Below are 14667 nucleotides of genomic sequence, written 5' to 3'. Positions count from 1 at the left end.
TAAATTGAAATCCTGATGTATGTTCTAATGGGTAAATGAAATAGAAAATTAAAGGAATAGAAGAGGACTTAACATACATAAATATTTCAGTGTGAAGGTCAAAGAATGTCATGGTTCACTGTCTAAATGACAGGTTTCACAGTGGCTACAATGGAGGCAAGTGTTGAAAAAATGGGATTATTGCATAGCATACAGAATATAGGCATCTCCAATCCAAATAAGCTTGCTTGAAGTTAGTACCATATGTATAAAAGCCAATAAAGCAGCAACATCTGTCACAATAACTCCATATTTGCTCATTGAAATTGATTGTATATCATTTTTATTTATATTTATTTATAAATTTGTTTGTATTTTATATATGATCAGCATAAGGAATTTATACTTAGTTTTACATTTATTGGCTCAATATTTTTTTCCCTTTAACGGGTGTCTAGTACACAACATTGGAAAACACTGGTTTTAGCTTATTAGTTTACAAAGCATCTTCAGTTCACCATCTTACTGTTCTCAGAGCAACCCTGGAGCTTGGATAAAATAAAGATTTCTATTTTCCCACATTATAAATGATGAAACTTAAGATTCACAAAACTATAAGTGATACGTGTCATTTCATACATCTATAAGTGGCAATTCTGGGATTTAAAATTAGAATTTCAGGCTCCACATCTCTTACTCATTTCATTACATTATTGATCACTTTCTTAAACACTGCTAAGGATACAAGAGAAATATAAAATGTGGATGGTCTTTGCAATCTAGGTAGGGAGATAAAGCCAATGAAACATGCTAAAAGTAAAGTTAGTATAACAGAGCCCACACCTCAGACACTAAGTTCTGTTGGCATCTACAGGATGTGGACAGGTGCTGGTCCTGAGTAATTGAGTAGGAAGCATGACCTGAACAAGGTGGAGGATACCTTCAGGCAGCCCAGATGCATGACACCACTCACTCCCTTCAGAAATGAAGCATTCACTCCCCACCTTGCTGCTGGGAAGGCTGGCAGTCGGTAGTTTTCATTGGAGACCCTCTTTAAGGATTGCCCTAGGTGCCCTTGGCCAAAGAGAGCTGCCTTCCCAAGGTCATACCTCTTTGGGGAAGCCCATATCTGATGTCTGGTTGAAGATGAGACCCGAGTCTCCCAGCTTGGGTCCACTCTCCAGGGCCAGCCCGGCTCTCAGCTGTTACAGGGGCAGTGAGGCCTTTGCGGCCGCTGTGTCAGAATTGAACCTCCTCTTCTGTCCTGTCCTGCCGCCTTTCTTCCCTCGCAGGGCTGATCCCCAGAGTTCCTCAACAAAGGTCCTGCTATGATCCTTACCTCAGAGTCCACTTCCTGGGAAACCCAACTGCATCAAATGATCCCTAAGGTTTCCAGACAGCAGCAACAACATTAACAAAGGCCTAGAGACTGCAGCTTCTCTCGAAGACACAGCAGAGAAAATGAAATCGTTTTTCAAAGCCTAGAAAAAAGGGGGCACATGGTGAAGGACTTCTAAAGATAAAGTGAGGTATCAGCCTTGATAATATCAACTGAAAAAATATATGCAATCTAAAAGTTGAGAGAGAAGGGGATGGACAACAGAGGATGAGATGGTTAGAAGGCATCACTGACTCAATGGACATGAGTTTGAGCAAACTTCAGGAGATGGTGAAGGACAGGGAAGCTTTGTGTGCTGCAGTCCATGGGATTTCAAAGAGTTGGATGCAACTTAACAACTGAACAACAGCAGTGTCTTATTTGGTGGAAATTCTTAGGACTTAAGCCTGGAAGGTAGCCTCTCAAGTAACCCTGAGAAAACTGCTTGGAGGAGGGGGATGGGGCAGAGCCAGGTTATATAGAAGTTTTGCAACAAAAGGCAGGTAGTCTGAAGGTCAAAGTTTTTTTGGAAATAAAAGAAAACAAATAGCCTAAGTTAAGGAATTTAGCACTTTTCTTTGTATGGGAAGATGCAAGAGTCCAGGCTCACTGAAGTCATTCCTTTGATATGCACCTATCGGGGCTAGTATCCTGTGGGGAATGGCTGCTAGACGGCAGCTATTCTTTCCTTGCTGAGTTCCCTCAAGGCTCACCAGCACACCTTCTGTGGTAGCTGCCATTACTGATGTCTGACATTATTTGTTTACTGATATGGCAGGAAATATTTCATTTCTCAATGGAGAGTGCTCCAGAAAACCTGCCTGACCCACCTGCTGTGGGTACTGCCCCATGAGAATACTGGAGCGCACCCTGACAGGTCCTTTATAAAGTGAATGTGTAACCCAGATAAGTCAGCCTTGGCCTTGAGAGCATATGGCCCCAGCCGGACCCTGAAGCTGGAAAGGGAAGATCTGTATTTAAGATCTCCCTAGCCCACTCTCTGCTGGTGGGATTGTTGTAGCCACGAGTTCCGGGAAACAAACTCACTCAGAAGGACAGTGCAGATAGTGGAGTGCAGTTTATTACACCGGGGGGCCCAAGGCAGAGTCTTCTCTTAGCCAAGGACCCCGATCAGTTTTTTGTGAAAACCTTATATACCCTAAGCGTGTGTGTCCAAACCCACCTCCCCCAAATTCCCTGAAACTAGTCTGAACAAAGGAAAAAGAAAGATACAATCAAAGTTAACCCATGATTCATAAGCCTTAAGCCTAGGTAGTTAACAGTGGACAATTATCAATAGGCTTGTGGTCATATCCCAATAAGCATAATAGAATGTATGATTCTATTCTGTTACACAGATAATTAGGGTATTCTTTTAGGCAATGGAGAGCCCTGGGGCTCTTCCTTCTGGGGGCTTGGTTTTCCCGTTGGTGTGTCGTTTCCATAGATACTGGGCATGTAGCTCAAAGTCCACAGTCCGGCCCAAGATGGAGTCCTGCTTTCAAGATAGAGCCTGTTCTGTTTCCTCCTTCAGGACTTTAGAGCTTTTGCTCCTCATTTGGAAAATGGGTATGCTATGAGGATTGAAATATTCCTGATTTCACTTGCAGTATGTGACAGGAGGCTTCCCTGGCCAGAATAACTCTGGATGATACCAGGCTAAAATTAGTTCAGTGGATTTCTTTACTGTAGGATTTCTCTGTCTCTAATACGCTGCTGTGCCTTGTGATCTCAAAGAGGGGGATGAAATTCAAATCATCTCACCTGAACAGCAAGATCTTTGCCCATTCCTGACACCTTCCAGGCTTGTGACCTACTGAAATCATATCAAGAAGCACTGGCCCATCACAGAGAAGGCGGTTAACAAACATTAAACTAAATTCTATTGATCACCATAGTCTGCACTGCCTTGGCTTAAACTAAGTTAGGAATCTCTCAGTAATATGTTGTGTGTGTGTGTGTGTGTGTGTGTGAGAGAGAGAGAGTCACTCAGTTGTGTCTGACTCTTTTCGACCCCATGGACTGTACAGGCTCCTCTGTCTGTGGAATTCTCCAGGCAAGAATACTGGAGTGGGTTGCCATTCCTTTCTCCAGGGGATCTTCTCAATTTAGGGATCGAACCTGGGTCTCCTGCATTGCAGGCAGATTCTTTACCATCTGAGCCACCAGGGAAGGCCCCAGGAATATGTTATGACTTCGCTATGACCCTGCTACTGAAGATCAGTGTAGTTTTGCATATTTAAATTTGGCAAGGGTACCTCCAAATGATGGTATGTAACTTTAAAGAATGATATTCTCTCAAGCCTTTAGATTAGGAGGCGTCATGGGCTTCCAATGCACGCACTCTCCATTGGACTGTTAGTGGCCGCCATGTTGTATGAAGCTTGGTGGCTGCCCTGTGGGGACAGCGCAGTGTGCTGAGAAGGATGCTGGAGCTGTGCCTGGGCTGTGTGAACAGGGTGCTCTGATGGATCAGCGATGTTGTCTATTAACACAGCATTTGTTACCTTTATTTTAGATCAAAGTTAAGTTTAGCTTATACACTCTTTTACTTTTTTTGCAATACTTAAATTTTTTTTTTTATTATTGCATCGCATAGCCTATGGAGTCTTAGTTCCCTGCCAGGGATTGAACCTGCACCCCCTGCATTGGAAGCACAGAGTCTTAATCACTGAACCTCTAGAGATGTTCAACACTCCTTTACTTTTTGAAGACAGTGGGAGAATAAATAAAGTATACAAACTATCTTAAATGTAACATGTTCAGACTAACTCGTCATCATCTTCTCCTCTAACTTGTGTCTATGCCAGTACTTTTCATCTCAGATAATGGCAGTGGCCACCACCAACATACACGTGATTCCTCCCCGCTCTTCATTTCCTAGACTAAATCAGTCACCAAGTCTTGCCAGTTTTCCCTTCTAAATGTGTCTCAAATCATTCCCCTCCCCATTGCAGCTACTGACCCAATCTTGCAAATGCTACTAATTCTCAATCTAGCTGCTATAGCTTCTCCCACCTGGTCTCCCTGCCTCCAGCCTTGCACTCTTTAAGTCCCTCCCCTAGTCTACCTGTCTTACCTGTTCAGGTGGGTCTCCTTCTTAGATCCTTTAATGACTTCCTCAGGAAAAAGTGAAAAAGTGAAAGTGTTAATCTGTCAGTCATGTCCAGCTCTTTGGGACCCCATGGACTATAGCCCATCAGGCTCCTCTGTCCACAGAACTCCACAGGCAAGAATACTGGAATGGGTTGCCATGCCCTTCTTCTAAGGGATCTTCCCAATCTAGGGATCCAACTCACCTCTCCTGCATTGTAGGCAGTTTCTTTACTGTCTGAGCCACCAGGGAAGCCCAAAGCCTAATCTAAATGTGGCATAAAGACCTCCCATATGAGTCTTTCTCGTCTCTGGCCTCATTTTATGCGACTCCCTTGTGCTCTAAGAAAGCAATCTCTCTGACCTGCCTGGTTCACACTGTTTCTAGCTTCCAGGCCTTTGCTTCTGCTGTACCTCTCCCTGAAATGTTTTCTCCATCCTGTTTACTCTGTCCTTTACTTGCCCAGTTAATTCCCACTCATTGCTGAAACTTAGCTCAGCCATCACCAACTACAGAAAACCTTTCCTGACCCCTCCTTTCTCTAGACTTGGATAGGTACCCTAACCTATGACATAAATTATGTATAAATAGAATAAATCTGTGATGTATAGTATACTTGTCTGTTTGTGTACCTGTCTGCACTTTGAGAAGGAGGTTCTGTATTATTTCATCTCTATTCCTTGCCGCTGTCAATATGACTGCTTTATCTGAAGCATTCAGTAGATTATGTGTGCCCCAAGTGAAGGAATTAAATATCTATGATGGATAAAACTAAGCTGACAGCAGCCCATGAACATGGAAAATACAACCCATACTCAAGTTAAAAAAAAAAAAAATTTCTTTGTGGATTAAGAAAGATTGTCGTGCCTGGCTGGTGAGGTTTAGAGAGAAAATCAAGCAATGGGTTTTACCAGTAAGAGTAGCAGAGTCTAATACCTTAAAGGGTCACACAAAGCAACGTGGACACTGAATTGCATCTTGTTTCCAGGGAAAGAAAGTCACACTAAGAAGCACTTTGCCACGTTTAAAGTAATTTTTCCACTTTTGTGCGTCCGTTTTGGTATTAGCCCATATCTGTACTTCTGTGGCTGACTTTTTAAAAAGTGCCTACAATTCAGCTCGTTTTCCTCATGGATTACTATAAAAAAAAAAAAAAACAACAAAAAAAAACACCTTCTTACTACTGATTAGATCAGATTTAAGTTAACTCCTGTGACCCTAGGGTGAGCAACTGAGTGGATTAAAACATCTTTTCAAGGAAAGCTTTTTTTATGACAACAGAGGAGGAATTGAGTGTACCCTGTCACCTTCTGGTTAAATTCCTCATTGTACTTTCATCACTGCATTTTTACTGTGGGCAGGACTTCTGCCAGTCACAGCCTCTAAGCCTTGACCTTTGAACGGTCTGAGGCAGACAGACTTCCAGACTCTCACTTGTTTTGGTTTTCCTTTTTATGTGCATACACCACAGTATGCCACCTTCAGGAAACTTTGAATTTAAAAATAAACATGCAGGACTTCCCTGGTGGTCTAATGGTTAAGAATCCATCAGCCAATGCAGAGCACACAGGTTCGATCCCTGGTCCAGGAGGATTCCACATGTCGTGGGGCACCTGCCCCCATTGCACCACAACTACTAAAGCCTGTGAGCCTCAGAGCCCGTGCACCTCAACAAGAGAAGCCACCACAATGAGAAGCCTGTGCACCACAAGTAAAGAGTAGCCCCACTCTCCACAACTAGAGAGTACCCTACACATAGCAATAAGACACAGCGCAGCCAATAAATAAAGAAATAAATATTTTTTTAAATAGTTATGTAATAAATCCTCATGATATTTTTAAAAAATAAAATAAATATGCAACCCTGTCACATTCATCTGATGATGAGACCTTCAGCACCTGAAGTTGACTCAAGTCTCAGCAAACATCCTAAATTCAAGCAAATCATGCAGTAGTCAGTACCAAAAGAGGGTTTGCAAAGTTGTGTATCTGCTAAGTCACTTCAGTTGTGTCCGACTCTGTGCGACCCCATAGACGGCAGCCCACTGGGCTCCGAGGTCCCTGGGATTCTCCAGGCAAGAATACCGGAGTGGGTTTCCATTTCCTTCTCCAATGCATGAAAGTGAAAAGTGAAAGTGAAGTCAGTCAGTCGTATCCGACTCTTAGCGACCCCATGGTCTGCAGCCTACCAGGCTCCTCCATCCATGGGATTTTCCAGGCAAGAGTACTGGAGTGGGGTGCCATTGCCTTCTCTGAAAGTTGTGTATATCACACTCAAATAGGACAGGAGTGTGTAAAGGGGTAAGCTGCAATTAGGTGGAAATTTTTGTGCTGTGCTGTGCTCAGTCATGTCCAACTCTTTGCAACCCTATGGAATGTAGCCTGCCAGGCTCCTCTGGTCCATGGGATTCTTTCTCCAGGCAAGAATACTGGAGTGGGTTTGCCATACCCTCCTCCAGGGAAACTTCTCAATCCAGAGATCAAACATGTCTCTTGTGTCTCCTTCATTGGCAGGCAGGTTCTTTCCCACTGAGCCACGTGGGAACCCTGGGTTTAAATTTTACTCATCCTCAAATGATGCTCAATGAAAAAAACACTGGACACCAGGGTAATAGCACCAATGCTCTCATCACGTGGCCCCCCAGGGAGTGCACTGTGTCTCATGCTGAAGTTAAAAAGCTGTTGAAAAGCTGTAAGCAATAGCTAGGGATACTTTAAAGTGGGGTTGATAGCACTGAGATTCGAAACCAAAGTGGAAGGAGTCCGCCAGTAGTGCAGCAAGCCTGATAACCTACAAGCCTCCTGAACATTTTGTCACCAGCTTCTCTCCCTGCTTCTCTCTTGTTTCTTGATCACCTCGGGTTCGTGTCCTCTTCCCTAGGAAGGGGCGGTGTGGAGCCGCGGGCAGAGCACTGTCTGGGCTCTGCTGGGCCTTTGTGTGTGTGCAGGGCGGCCTGGAGTGGCAGGATGCCTGTCACTGCCATCAGTCTCCGCATCAGGAGCTGCGCCAAGCACGTGGCACTCATCATCTTACATGGTCTCTTAACCCCACTGCGAGGAGGCACTGAGGCTTGGAGGAGCCAACTTACCCGCCCAAGGATTGGGCATGGCTGGCCCAGAGGTCTGCTCCAGTCTGTGCTTCCTCTCAGGTCCTTTTTCTTCCTCTCAGCGGAAGACTATTTTTTCCTCATTAACAAAATTGTATGTTATAGGTTCTTAACTTAAACGTGAGAAAAGTTTATGTGGTCTTTTCATGTCCTTATCTGTCTTAGTTACGCATCCCTTTCAGTTTACTATAAAACTGAATAGCTTAAAACAACAAACATTTATCATCTCAAAGTTTCTGATGGTCAGAGATCTGGAAGCAGGACTTTCGTGGCAGTCCAGTGGTTAAGACTTTCGCCATCCAGTGCGGGGGGTGTGGGTTTGATCCCTGGTTGGGGAGCCAAGATCCCACATGCCTGGCAGCAAACAACCAAGACATAAAACAGAGCCGTATTATAATAAATTCAATAAGGGCTTTTTAAAAAATGATCTGCATCAAAAAAACATTATTTAACACACACACACGAAAGAAATCTGGATGCTGCTTAGCTAAGTGGCTCTGGCTCCGGGTCTCTGGTGAGTTTTAGCCAGAATGTCCACAGAGCTGTAGTCATCCAAAGGCTTGACTGGGGCTGGAGTGTCCTCTTCAAGGTGACTCACTCACGGAGCTGGAGGTTGAAGGCTTCCCTTCCCCACTATGTGGCCCTCTCCATAGGCTGCTTGAGGGTTCTTGCAACTTGGCAGCTCAGTTCCCCCAATGCAGATGAATGAGGTTGGGGAGAGAGACAAATCTGTGCTTCTTAACCTAGTCTCTGTGTTCCTTCTGCTTTTTTTCTTCTTTTTTCCTATTCTTTAAAAGAAAGCCACTAAGTCCAGCCCATACTCAAGGGGAAGAGAATAAGGCTCTGCCTCTTCAAGGGGAGAGTATCAGAGAATTTATGGACAGATTTTAAACCACCTCACTCTCTCTAGCCCATATCCATACGTCTTCTAAGGCAAACAAGACAGAGGAGACCCACCATCACCAAAAGGTAATAGTTCTGCTCTTTCTCCGTTTGACTTTCACTTGCAAGTTCACTCCAGTTGAGTAAACATTTTCCTATCCCTAAAACGCTACCTAATGAAATGGTTGTTCCTATAGCAGAGAAATCTTTACTTTCCCAAGGAATTTACAGAGACTGGAAAATACAGGGCTACAGCTTGTCCTCTTGATTAAGCCCTGGTTTGGGGGGCTGTCTAGAATCTGTCTCTTGCTTTTTGTTCTGCAGGCCAGTGGTGTAAGGGGGGCTGAGCTGGTGCCTGCAGCGCCCTTACCTGCAGATTCTGCCACATGTGATTTTTTCTTGTCTCCTGGGTGAGGCTGGACCTCAGGGTGGGGCTTAACCCCCACCTCCACCCTACCTGGGCTTCCTAGCTTGCACTAGTAATAAAGAATACCTGCCAATGCAGGAGACCTAAGAGATGCGGGTTCAATCCCTGGGTTGGGAAGTTCCTCTGGAGGAGGAAATGGCAACCCACTCCAGTATTCTGGCCTGGAGAATGCCATGGACAGAGGAGCCTGGTGGGCTACACTCGATGGGGTGGCAAAGAGTTGGACAAGACTGAAGCGGCTTAGCATAGCACCACCCCTACCTGGTACCCGTACCCTCGGGGCAGATGGCTCAGGGAATCAGTTCCTGGGAACCATCTCTCTCTGGATAAGAGGGTCTTATCAATAGTTGGGATCAGTCGGTTATTTCCAGGTTTGAATGCAGGTTGTGCTGGTTACCAGGGTCACACACCTGGCTGCCTGCACAGCTCTGCTGTTGGTCACTCAGAATTCTCTGCCCAGACCTCAGGTGGATGCTCTATAAAAAGACTTAAGTGGCTCTATCAGGGCAACCCCAAGGTGAATTCTATATTTGAAAGTGTTTTTCTCAGAGTAAGAGAGCAAAACCAGTTCTAGAATTGAGATATTCTTACCTTCCCCCCCCGTACCTACCTTAATCAGAATAAGCATTAGTGACTTCTGCCACTTAAAGGTAAATTAGACACCAAGACTAAACACTTGAAATTATGATGTCTTCCTTTGAGAGGAAATGATTAATAAAACTTGTAAAAATTATGATTACAGACAAGTTAAAGAAAAATGTATATGTATATATATTCTCAAATGAATTTATCAATAGAGTATAGAATATTTTAAAAATCTTTAGCTTTTGTTCTGTCTGAAATGGATCTTACCGCAAAGGGGTACAGGTAGTTATTAGAGCAACATAATTAAAACCTGAAGAAAAGTAAGAAAGGAATGAAAATGTGTGCCTCTGTTTGGTCATTCATTCAAGAAATGTTTGTTGAGGTGCCTGGCACATGTCAGGCAATTTTCTACATGTTAGAGACTGCTGTAAACAAAACGGTCCCTTCAAGTCCTAAGGCTGAAATGATACCAGGAGTTAAACAATAAACAAATAAGTACTTGTATAATATTTTTTTTATTATTTATTTGGCTGTGCCAGGTCTTCATTGCAGTATATGGGATCCTTTTTTTTTTTCCGTTGTGGCATGCAGTATCTAGTTCCCTGAGTGGCACAAAGGTGAGAATACCATGACTTTAGATGGGGGGGTCAGATAAGGCCTCACGATTAAAGAAGCATTTGAAGGGAAACCTGGAGAAAGTATGAGAGTAAGTCACAGGCTACATGGGGCAGAGCTCAGCTCTCAGCTCTCTTGGAGCAGAGAGCTCCAAGCATGAGAAGCAGAGTGCTTAGCTTGATCGAGGACTTATAATGGGGACTTTGTGGTAGAAACTGAGAAGGTAAAGGGAAAGAACATGTCCTCTAAGGGCTGGGAGGCAGAGGACAGAGGCCTCCTGGGCTCTGAGCAAGAATCTGGCTCCCGTTCCCGCTATGAGATTTTGAGCAGACCTGAAAACTGATACACTCAGATTATCCTTTGGAAGAATTAATTCTGGCCGTTTTGTTGAGGGTAGACCAAGGTGGAAGGAATTGGAAGGATGGAAGCAGGAAGTCTGAGTAAAAGATCTGGGTGGGAGATGGTGATGATTCACAGCAGAATGGTAGTCATGGTGGTTGCGAGAAGTGGGAAGACAGTGGATGTATTTGAAGGTTCAGCCAAAGAGGATTTGCTGGTAGGTAGTGGGGTGTGAGAAGCAGGGAAAAGTCAAGGATGACCCCCAGAGTTTAGGCCTGATGAACTAGAAGCATGGAGCTGTCAGGTTCTGAAATGGGGAAGACTAGGTAGAAGAGTTGCAGAAGTCAGGGGTTGGAAGACATCAGGAGTTCGCTTTAGGACTGATAAAAGTAAGATAATTATTAAACATGGAAGTGGAATTGGTGAGTAGGCAGTCAGATAAAGGAATGTGAAATTCAGGAAATGGTCCAGGTTAGGTGTATAAGTATTGGAGTCCACCAGCCAAGCGACTGGCTGATATTTTGAGGAGAGGGAGTTCAGATAGAGAAGAAGCCCAAGAGTTGTAGCCTTGGGAAACAAACTCACTCAGAAGGACAATGTAGATGGTAGAGTGCAGTTATTACACCCACGGCCCAAGGCAGAGTCTCCTCTTTGCCAAGGACCCCGACCAGTTGTTGTGAAAACCTTATATACCCTAAGCTTACGTGCCCAAACCCACATCCCAAAATTCCCTGAAACTAGTCTGAACAAAGGAAAAAGAAACATACAATCAAAATTAACCCATGATTCATATGCCTTAAGCCTAGGTAGTTAACAGTGGACAATTATCAATAGGCTTATGGTCATACCCCAATAAGCATAATAGAATGTATGATTCTATTTGGTTACACAGATAATTAGGGTATTAATTAGGGTATTCTTTTAAGCAAAGGAGAGCCCTGGGGCTCTTCCTTCCGGGGGCCTGGTTTTCCAGTTGGTATGTCATTTCCATAGATACTGGGCATATAGCTTAAAGTCCACAGTCCGGCCAAGATGGAGTCCTGCTTTCAAGACAGAGCCTGTTCTGTTTCCTCCTTCACAAGGACTGAGCCTTGGGTGTTCTAGTGCAGCGCTGCCCAATAGAATATTCTGTGATGATGGAAACATTCTCTATCTACTTCATCCAGGACACTAGCCACTAGGTGTGGCCATTGAGCACTTAGGAACTAAGGAACTAAAATGATAATTTAATATAAATAGCCACTCAAAGCTAGTGGCTACCATATTGGACAGCACAGCTCCAGTGGGTAAAGGTTGAAGAAATGAGGAGGAATCCACAGAGGACAGACCTTAATGTAGGAAAAGACCTGGGAGAGAATGTTGTCTAGGAAGCCTACAGTATTGACTATTACTCACTGATGTGGCATGAGAAAGAGTGAGATTTGATCTTGGTATTTAGGAAGATGTAACCATTTCAGTGGCATCGGGTACACAAGAGCCTCCTCTCTGGAGGGTGTTCAAAAGAGAGGAAAGGGCAGAGAGAAATTGTAGACAGCGAATCTGGACAACTCTGAAGGAGTGTTGTGGTTGTCTATGGGAGTGTGGGAGTGAATGGATGGGGGAATATAGAGGAGGCCAGGCAGCAGCGAGGCGCCCTTGGGGTTAGTGGTCATGAATTTCAAGTGAGATCAGTTGGTATGCTTGTGTATTTTTCTCCAGCCACAAATATCAGCCTGAGAACAAGCACAGAGTAGCAAAGAGCTGAGTTATCCACAGTCAGAATTTAACCAAAGGAGTACAAAGTGAGAGGGGCAAGTGAAAGTCAGGGAGAGAGTTGGTGGTTATAACGATGGGCCATGGAGTTTAAGATGTATATAGAGAGAAGGGAGGATGTAAAGGGAGAGAGGATGGTAGAAAGGTGGGCAAGAAATGGGGTGTAGGGCCCAGTGAAGTTGAAGAATTGTTGAAATTAGACTACTAGAGAGTCAGGCAGAGTGATGAGGTGAGATTGTTGGAGAGTAGGAGGCTTGATCGGTGATGGCAAGGTCAGGATAAGAGCATGGGAGTAGGTATAACTGAGATAGAATGGAAGAAGAGGGACTTCCCTGGCCGTCCAATGGTGAAAAACTCTGAGCTTCCACTGCAAGGGGTACAGAGGGTCCCATCACTGGTCCTGGAACTAAGATCCTCCATCCCCTGAGGCGCAGCCAAAAGCAGAAAAAAGAAGCAGTCAAGGACTTTACAGGTCAGGATATTAGGGGGATTGTTTAGCAAACATGGAAATTCCTAGGAATACAACAGGACTCACAGAGGAGAGGAACTCCTTAAGGCTTGAGGCAGAGTCACCTGGGGGGGAATAGGTGATTTTAACCTGGAGGGCTAACTAGGGGTGACTGAGGAGCCTGAGCAGGGTGTTAGGGAGAGCAGCAGTGGTCGGGAAGCGGGAGGTGAATAGGAAGACACTGCCCATCCAATAGACCCTTTTAGTGAGAGGGAGGTGGGAAGGCAAAGAGCTGCCACTTCAAAGAGCTATAGGGGAGACAGTGCCTGTTAGAGCAAGACAGTGAAGTGGGAAGGCTGTGGGGGACTTTGGCAGGGGGAGGACCCGGCCTGAGATGGGGGTTAGAGAGCCATAAAGAAAGGAATACAGGTGGATGAGGGATGCCCTGAGGGGTGAAGGAACATGACTAGGAGCAAAAAGACCTCTCAATAAGGTTGATGGTCTATCTCTGAGACCAACACTGAGGGGGACGCTGCTCGTGTTGGAGGCAGAGGGTGAGTTCTTGCCCAGAGCACACAGACCTCTGGAGTCTTTGGGCTGATATCTTTGGTGGGGCTGAGTGGTCTTAGGTGGAGGATATGAGTCAGGAGAGAAATCTCTAGTACAGAATAGCCCCAGCTGTCCTGGTGTCTGTATCTCTTAACCTGGAAGCGGCTGAGCTTAAACCCATCACTGACCTCAGTTAACTCTGCTTTTGTAGTGTGGACTCAATCCTACGCTGGAACGAGAAAGAATAGCGCCAGTGTCAGGGCCAGCTCGGGGCCCAGCAGCCAGCATGTGGTGTGTGCTTGGTCAAGGTCATTCTCCTCTCCTTCTCAGCAGCCTCTTAAATTTCATTTCCTCTCCTACTGAGGGAAGTTTCATCTTGCCATTGATATTCGCCTGCCAAAATCAAAGATACTCTTTTCTTTGTATCTGAGAACCCATGGACATCTCAAAGGAAATGTCTATATGTCTGGTTCCTTCTCCACCCCTCCTCTGCCACCCAGGATGGGTGTCATGGCTGTGTAACCTCTGCAGTTCACACAGGGTGCCAGACTTCAAAGGCACTGGCTCTTGGCTTCATGCTCTGCTGCTGCCATACGGAAATTCTTAATAATTTTTGAACAAAGAGTCCCCGTTTTCATTTTTCACAGGGTCCTACAGAGTAGGTAGCTGGCCCAGTGATTATAAATCCAACCCCTAAAAGAACAAATAACAGGTGAAAAATGACCATGGAAGAGTCAGGCCCCTGGATTTATCTTCCCCTCTACATGTCAACGTTTCAGTGATGGGTAATTTGAAAATAATGAAAACATCTTAACTATATCATTTGTAAATCAGAAAATAATTGAATACATCTGAAATCTTAGGCACACCCAATTTTTTTAAACTTTTTGTTTTGTGTTAGGGTATAGCTGATTCTTGAGAGTCCCCTGGACTGCAAGGAGATCCAACCAGTCCATTCTGAAGGAGATCAGCCCTGGAATTTCTTTGAAAGGAATGATGCTAAAGCTGAAACTCCAGTACTTTGGCCACCTCATGAGAAGAGCTGATTCATTGGAAAAGACTCTGATGCTAGGAGGGATTGGGGGCAGGACGTCAAGGGGACGACAGAGGATGAGATGGCTGGATGGCATCACTGACTCGATGGACGTGAGTCTGGGTGAACTCCGGGAATTGGTAATGGACAGGGAGGCCTGGCGTGCTGCGATTCATGGGGTCGCAAAGAGTCAGACATGACTGAGCGACTGAACTGAACTGAACTGATAGCTGATTAACAGACAATGTTATGATGGTTTCAGGTGAACAGTGAAAGGGACTCAGCCATACATATACATGTATCCATTCTCCTCCAAACTCCTGTCCCATCCAGGCTGCCACATAACACTGAGCAGAGTTCCATGTGCTATACAGTAGGTCCTTGTTGGTTATCCATTTTAAATATAATAGTGTACACATGTCCATTCCAAACTCCCTAACTATCCCTTCCCCCTTTTCTTCTCTGTAGCACCTGTAAGC

The sequence above is a fragment of the Bison bison genome, unplaced genomic scaffold (assembly GCF_000754665.1).
Source record: "Bison bison bison isolate TAMUID 2011002044 unplaced genomic scaffold, Bison_UMD1.0 scf7180017864135, whole genome shotgun sequence".
NCBI lineage: Eukaryota > Metazoa > Chordata > Mammalia > Artiodactyla > Bovidae > Bison > Bison bison.
This window is presented reverse-complemented; position numbering follows the sequence as displayed.